This window comes from Pristis pectinata, chromosome 13, assembly GCF_009764475.1.
Source record: "Pristis pectinata isolate sPriPec2 chromosome 13, sPriPec2.1.pri, whole genome shotgun sequence".
Lineage (NCBI taxonomy): Eukaryota > Metazoa > Chordata > Chondrichthyes > Rhinopristiformes > Pristidae > Pristis > Pristis pectinata.
In genome coordinates, this window is record NC_067417.1 from 27,178,622 (window position 1) to 27,186,680 (window position 8,059).

Sequence of the window (8,059 nt, forward strand, 5' to 3'; positions counted from 1 at the left end):
CTGCATGTGACCACGGATAGGTGTTGGATTGGTCGAAGCTGATGGAAGTAACTGTTGAATCATTATTTTTTACTATGGTTTGAGACACAATGCAAGAAAAGACTCAGTGGTTTACAGAAAATCAGAGTATCATCAGATACATAACTCATAAACCAACTCACTAGTGGTTTATTTCCCTGTAAATCACCAAACCTACAATGTATCTCATAGCACTCACAGACCAGTTTTACTGGAGTGTTTTTTCAAAGTTTAATAACATCATTTTGGCATAAACATCTGGGAGTATGATAATTAAATTTGCAGATAACACAGACATTGGTGATATTGTTGAAAGTGAGAAGGGTAGTCTTAGGATACAGGACAATATTGATCAGTTAATAAGATGGGAAGTGCAATGGCTGATGGAATTTAATCCTAAAAACGTGAGGTGATGCATTTTGTAAGGACTAATAAAGGTAGGACATACACAATGAACGACAGGATCTTAGACAGCATTGAGGAATCGAGGGAACTTGTTGAACAAATCTAATGATCCCTGGTAGGTCAAATATAAATTTACACAGTTTCTTAATCCTGACTACAAAACACTTCACTATAAACTGTACTTAACATTCTTGAAGTAACCACTCCAAGTATCACTTCTCCAGATATTCTACATAGACAATAGTCTGATATCCTCTAATGAATTGTTACCTTAACATAATTATCTCCATTACTATGCATTGCACTGCATATTTTTCTACACATCAACTGTTAGCATTAAACTTAACATAGGTTAATAATACTTACCAACCGCAGTAGATACAATTACACATTGTTTTTGCTACATCACTGGATACCATGAACTGAATCAAAATGGTTAAGTCCCTGCATTTTTGTGCTTCTGCTTTTATTCTGTCTAGCTTCCTGACTTCCATTCTGATTTCCTGTAGATATCTGACCTTTTCCTCTTCTCTGTTTTCCGTCAAAGAATCATAAAGAAATACAGCAGAGAAACAAGGCTTTTGGCCCACCAAGTCCCTGTCAACCATTAATCTCCTATTTATGCTAATCCTATTTTTTTTATTCTTCCCGTATGTTCATCAGCTTCCCCCAGATTCTACCACGCACCTGCACACTAGGGATAATTTACAGCGGCCAATTAACCTATCAACCTGCACACCTTTGGGATGTGGAAGGAAACCTGAACACCCAAAGGAACCCACGTTGCCACAGGGACAATGTGCAAACTCCACACAGACAGCATCCAAGGTCATAATCGAACCCGGGTCTCTGGCACTGTGAGGAAGTGGCTTCACGAGCTATGTCACTGTGCAGTCCCTCTTGAAATCTCAAAGTCACCTCCTCTTTCTCTTTCTGGATTGTCCCCAAGGCTCACAATTCTGCCATGTATGTTTTCAATCTGACACATCACACCCTGACTCTGCCATATTGGGCATCAGCAAGTCTCTGCCTACTGTAACATCTCCAGAACTTTTGATCTGCCCCCACATCACAATACATCTGTCTCTGAAAGCATCCAACTCAATCTGAACTTAATTTAGCCTATTTAATAACTATGTGAACAACAAAAGCCTTGTATATATTGATTTCTTTAGCACTAAATCTTTGCTAATTTCTGGCTAACCTTTTTTCAGGAAGGTATTGTCTTTAACTGCTTAGCTCACTTTTCAGCTGAGGCTTCACATTCTGATCAGATGAACTTTTGTAATGTTATATCTGCAGAAGTGCCAGTGCATTGCCATCCATACCTTAATCACTGAACCTGCCCTTATGAGAAGGGTTGCCTATATTCACCGGACTGTCACTGTGAGTCATATTTTGTTTCTGCTGTCTTAGGCCATACTATGGATCTCTCATTTTCCAAGACTATTTCATTGGACCTACAGACTGTGACCCTGGTCTGCCTGTGTCTGTAACCTATTGACTTTTGACCCCTCTCATGTCCAGACATCTGATGGTTGTTTAATGCATCCCAAAGAGAGATGGACTCCTGGGTCTCTTCACTGCTTAATTCTATAATCCTTACAAATACATGCCCCATCAGTCCAAGTGACTCAATCCAATCTATGTCCATGATCACTGGTAAACACTCTTAGTCCATTATTACAATTGGCAACCAAACCCATCTGTCCTCACTGCCAACCCATCAGTTCACCTTCCCCATAATTTGGAGGGTCTTTCCCTATACATGACCAACACCATTTTGCCCTGCTTCAATAGAAAGTGGTTAAGGTATTTTCAATACATATCCTGGCTTACATTAGATAGTCTTGCTGCAGACTCAGTATCCCTGCTTATCATATCAAATAGTTTTGCTTGAATTCTTCCATTCACACACACCAAGCAATCTCATAATGTTAATTTAGGAGGGTCTGGAAATTGTATCTTTTTAACTATGTTTTCAGACTGTCCACATACTCACTCATCATTTCCTCTAGTCCCTGGCCAAAAAGAGCCAAACTAGTAGTTCTCAAAAATCTCTGAAGGCACCATATCATCTATAGTTAGTGATGTCGGTAGATTCACTAATATTACATTGTTTTTGGAACTACCAACAGTAACAAGATTGCCTTCTTTTGCTGGTCACTTTTCTGTGCTATGTGTTCTGTCTTGGGACATTGATGATATTTTTCAGCCTTGGAAACATTTTCATATGTGCTGGGCAAGTGCGTGAGATGGTTTATATTTCTTGAGCTCTGCTTGATATCTGCCATCCATTGCCTGTCATTACACTGAACTTGTTTACTATCCTACTCCCTCAAGCTGCAACATTCCTTCCTCATGATTAATGTATTATCCACGGGTTCTTTGCTGTTGTTGTTTACTGAGGAAGGAATGCTGGCAATCTGAAATAAAAATGCTATAAAGTATAATTCTCTGAAATATTGGACCCATGTAAACACTGGAAGGATTTAATAGGTAAGTGTCAATAGTGGTGAAGGGCTGAGTCAAGGCCCATGAGGGCTCAGAGGATAGAGAGACTGGTGGGTGAAGATGGTGAAACCCTGCCCAAATCAGAAGAGTTGAGCAGGAATCAGTGGGTAGAGAAGCCAGGGCCTGAATTGTTTGAAAGAATGGTGCTGAGGAGGGGGTTGGAGTTGGTGCATTCAGGAAGGTGTGCACCTTTGGAGAGCTGAAAGATGTTGATTGGTGTATTGGTATTGGTATTGGTTTATTATTGTCACTTGTACTGAGGTACATGAAAAACTTGTCTTACAAACCGACCTTACAGGTCAATTCATCACACAGTGCAGTTACATTGAGTTAGTACAGAGTGCATTGATGTAGTACAGGTAAAAACAATGACAGTACAGAGTAAAGTGTCAGAGCTACAGAGAAAGTGCAGTGCAATAAGGTGCAAGGTCACGACAAGGTAGATCGTGAGGTCATGAGGTCATAGGTCATAGGTCATAGTCCATCTCATTGTATAAGGGAACTGTTCAATAGTCTTATCACTGTGGGGTAGAAGCTGTCCTTAAGTCTGGTGGTACGTGCCCTCAGGCTCCTGTATCTTCTACCCGATGGAAGAGGAGAGAAGAGAGAATGTCCCAGGTGGGTGGGGTCTTTGATTATGCTGGCTGCTACGCCAAGACAACGAGAGGTAAAGACAGAGTCCAAGGAGGGGAGACTGGTGTCCATAATGCACTGGGCTGTGCCCATAACTCTCTGCAGCTTCTTGCGGTCTTGGGCAGAGCAGTTGCCATACCAAGCCGTGATACATCCTGATAGGATGCTTTCTATGGTGCATCAGTAAACGTTGGTGAGAGTCAAAAGGGACAAACCAAATTTCTTTAGCCTCCTGAGGAAGTAGAGGCACTGGTGAGCTTTCTTGGCCATGGCATCCACGTAATTTGTCCAGGACAGGTTGTTGGTGATGTTCACTCCCAGGAACTTGAAACTGTCAACCCTCTTGACCTCAGCACCATTGATGTAGACAGGTGCATGTACACCGCCCCCTTTCCTGAAGTCAATGACCAGCTCTTTAATTTTGTTGACATTGAGGGAAAGGTTGTTTTCATGACACCATGTCACTAGTTCTCTATCTCCTTCCTGTACTCCAACTCATCACTGTTTGAGATACAGCCTACAACAGTGGTATCATCTGCAAACTTGCCACAGAGTTATGAGTGTATAGGGAGTAGAGGGCTGAGGACGCAGCCTTGAGGTGCACCAGTGTTGAGAATAATCATGCCGGAGGAATTGCTTCCAATCCTCACTGATTGCGGTCTGTTTGTTAGAAAGTCAAGAATCCAGATACAGAGGGAGATGTTGAGTTCTAGGCCTCGGAGTTTGGTGACAAGCTTGCTTGGTATTATTGTATTGAAGGCAGAGCTGTAGTCAATAAACAATAGTCTAACGTAAGTACCTTTACTGTCCAGATGCTCCAGAGCTGAGTGAAGGGCCAGGGAGATGGCATCCGCTGTAGACCTGTTTCGATGATAGGTGAATTGCAGTGGGTCCAGGTTGTCTGGTAGGCTGGAGTTGATGCGTGCCATGACCAACCTCTCAAAGCACTTCATGATGGTGGATGTCAGAGCCACTGGTCGGTAGTCATTGAGGCATGTTACCTTACTTTTCTTTGGTACCGGGATGATAGTGGTCTTCTTAAAACAGGAGGGAACTTGAGATTGAAGCAGGGAGAGGTTGAATATGTCCCCAAGTACTTCTGCCAGCTGATCAGCACAAGAGCTGAGCACGCGGCTCAGGACACCATCTGGGCCAGGTGCTTTCCTCGTGTTCACTCTTCAGAAGACTGATCTTACGTCCTCCACTGTGATCACAGGTTCAGCTGTGTTGGTGGCTGTCAGAGTGGATGGTGACAATCCACTTCCTTTTTGTTCAAAACAAGCATAGAATGCGTTAAGTTCATCAGGAAGGAATGCGCTGTTGTTAGCTATGCAGCCTGACTTCGCCTTGTAGCCTGTTATGGCATGTAAGCCCTGCCATAACCAATGGCTGGTCAGGGACTCTATTTTGAGTTGGTATTGCCTCTTGGCATCCCTTATAGCTTTACGAAGGTCATACCTCGCTTTCTTGTACAGATCAGGATCACCAGATTTGTGTGCAGCAGTCCTCTCCTTCAGTAGGGAGTGGATCTCCTGGTTCATCCATGGCTTCCTGTTTGGGAACACCTGTATTGTCCTCTTTGGTACACGAATGATAAAAGTTAAATGTGCAATTTAACTTACTGGTGTCCCAAACAGGAGATGCGTAATCAAAACCTTGTTGTCCAAGTAATGCCTCCAACGAAGGTCACACCTGGAACAATGTGACCCATTTTCCATCGCAATGCTACAGACAGAACATTACATAGAGAATTGCCTTCATTTGGTGTGTGTTCTGTGTGGTAATCACTTCAGACTAGCAAACACAATGGTCTTTTGGGATATGTATAGCCACATTCCCAGAGTAATGTGAAGCAACCCGGATATGGTGATGATCGCATTTCATCGTGGTAAGCGCATTTATAATTGCATGACGATGCATTAAACAGTGCTACACAAACCAGTTTCTATGCATTCCTTTAGGTAACACTGAAGGAGATAAAAATGTGGTGCCAAGAAATCCTGTTTCTAGGGAAGTATACACTGCAGGATTGTACCTGGAGTGAATCAAAGGAAAATAAGGAGCTGGGGAAGAGGCAAACCATGTTTTCTAAGTACCAAAGGAAGAAGGGAATGGTAATGTCTTGGGAAGGGTAGTTAGAGTAGGAGGCTACATGGAGCATCATGATTCTGACACAGTGAAGAAGAGAATATGTTTAGCAGTGACCTCACCACAGCCTCATTCATTTGAAAAAAGTGGGAACAACTACAGTGTAGAGAGAGAAAGACCTCAGCAGGAGATGGTAAGCTTTCCCTTGTACCTTGCCCTGGATTGTGAGGGAAATGTTAGAAGAACCCCCCTCCTCCTCAGCTTTCATAAGGATTAACTGACTATGAGCTTTTAGAGAATAAAATTATTGAGCAGCAAATTCATACTTGGAAGTCAGAATTCATATATTTAAATAAAACTATCAGCCCCTCTTTATTACTTATAGGAATAATTTCTACCTAATTAATCATTAACCATTGTCAGAGCAGGTTATTCAAAGTGAGATGTTGCTGCCTATTATAGGAACATCATACTTAAAATTTATGCATTTTCCTTTCAACACGCTCCCTTATGATTTGATTACTTTTTAAAATAAGACTACAATTTTGGATGGTTCCATTCTTTTTTGTTGGTATCTCGAACACCCAAGACAGATCAGGAAAACTGAATCAAATGCATTCACATTAGTATTTGTACATAGATAATGATTAGTGATGATGAGATACTATAGGCAGTAAATGCACAGAAATGTAAGCAAGAGACTACGAGGTCATGTATTCTATAGTTGCTTCTTTTAGCTGGCTGAGCCAGAAATTGTAGCATTCTCCAGCTATATGTGATTATCTACAGGCTATTGGCCTGTAACCAGTAGTCTGTAGCCAGAGATAGTTAAAATTTCCCTATTAGAGAAGGCAATGGTGCAGGCAATACACAAAATCACAGAATTGTTCAATTTATGATTAATTCATTTGATTTTTAATCAGCTTGATGATTAGAAACAGAAAAGAAGCTGTTACAATATGCTTTTAAAAATATAATAGTGCTATTTATTCAGGTTTGCATTAAGATTTAAAAATAGAGTACAGTCTACATGTGGTGTTCACTAAAATTGTTCATTTCACTAATGTTTCACATGCCTTTCTACAACATCAAATGACTTTACTTCTTCTGGATTTTCTTATTCTCCGTTGATAAAGGACATAGGACATGCCAAATTATAACATTTTTTTCAACAGTTATAGGTGATAGGTACAGGTATTGGGCTCTTACTTCACTTTGGATTGACCCAAAATGACCTTAACCCATTGAGAATGAACTCGGATCCTAATGACTAAAATTACTGCCAGAGTCAATCAAACCAGTAAATATTGGCTGAATTCCAATTTTTTTGTCATTTCAGATCTTGTTGAACTGAAAAATCTGACATTTCACATGAAATCCAAATCCAAACATAGCCCAGCCGAAACAACTGAATGCAGATGGCTTTCACTCTTGGCCCATTATTGTGATTAGTTCGCCTCTAATCTCCTGACCCGAACAATATTTTGTATGACTCATGGTATAAGATAATTTTGATAAATTTGAAATGAACCAGATAAGCTATTAATAACAAGTCAAAAAATAAACAAATGTGAAGCCTTGTTGATATAGCTTACATAGCTCTCCATTCACAGTGTAGACATGGAATCATTCAGACGTGCTTTTAAGTCATAGAGTCATGCAGCAAAGAAGCAATCCCTTCAGCCCAACATGTCCATGCTGACCATCAACCAGCCACCTATACTAATTCTATTTACCAGCACTTGGTCCATAGCCTTTTATTCCTTGGCATTTCAAATACTGACACAGATACTTCTTTTTTTAATTTTGTGAGAGTCTCATGGAGACAGCATATGAGGTTTGAAGCAAATCTTAACTGTAGTAAGTTTGCAAATGACACAAAGGTTGGTGGGTTGCTATAGGTTACAACGGGATATTGATAGGATGCAGAGCTGGGCTGAGAAGTAGCAGATGGAGTTCAACCCAGAAAAGTGTGAAGTGATACACTTTGGAAGATCAAATCTGAGGGCAGAATGCAAGGTTAATGGCAGGACTCTTAGCAGTGTGGAGGAACAGAGGGATCTTGGGGTCCATGTTCATAGATCCCTCAAGGTGGCTGCGCAGGTTGATAGGGTTGTTAAGAAGGCGTATGGTGTGTTGGCCTTCATTAGTCGGGATATTGAGTTCAAGAGCCAAAGGATAATGTTGCAGCTCTATAAAACTCTGGTTAGACCACACTTGGTATATTGTGTTCAGTTCTGGTCGCCTCATTTTAGGAAGATGTAGAAGCTTTATAGAGTGTACAGAGGAGATTTACCAGGAGGCTGCCTGGATTGGAGAGCATGTCTTATGAGGATAGGTTGAGTGAGTTAGGGCTTTTCTCTTGGGAGCGAAGGAGGATGAGAGGTGATTTGATAGAGGC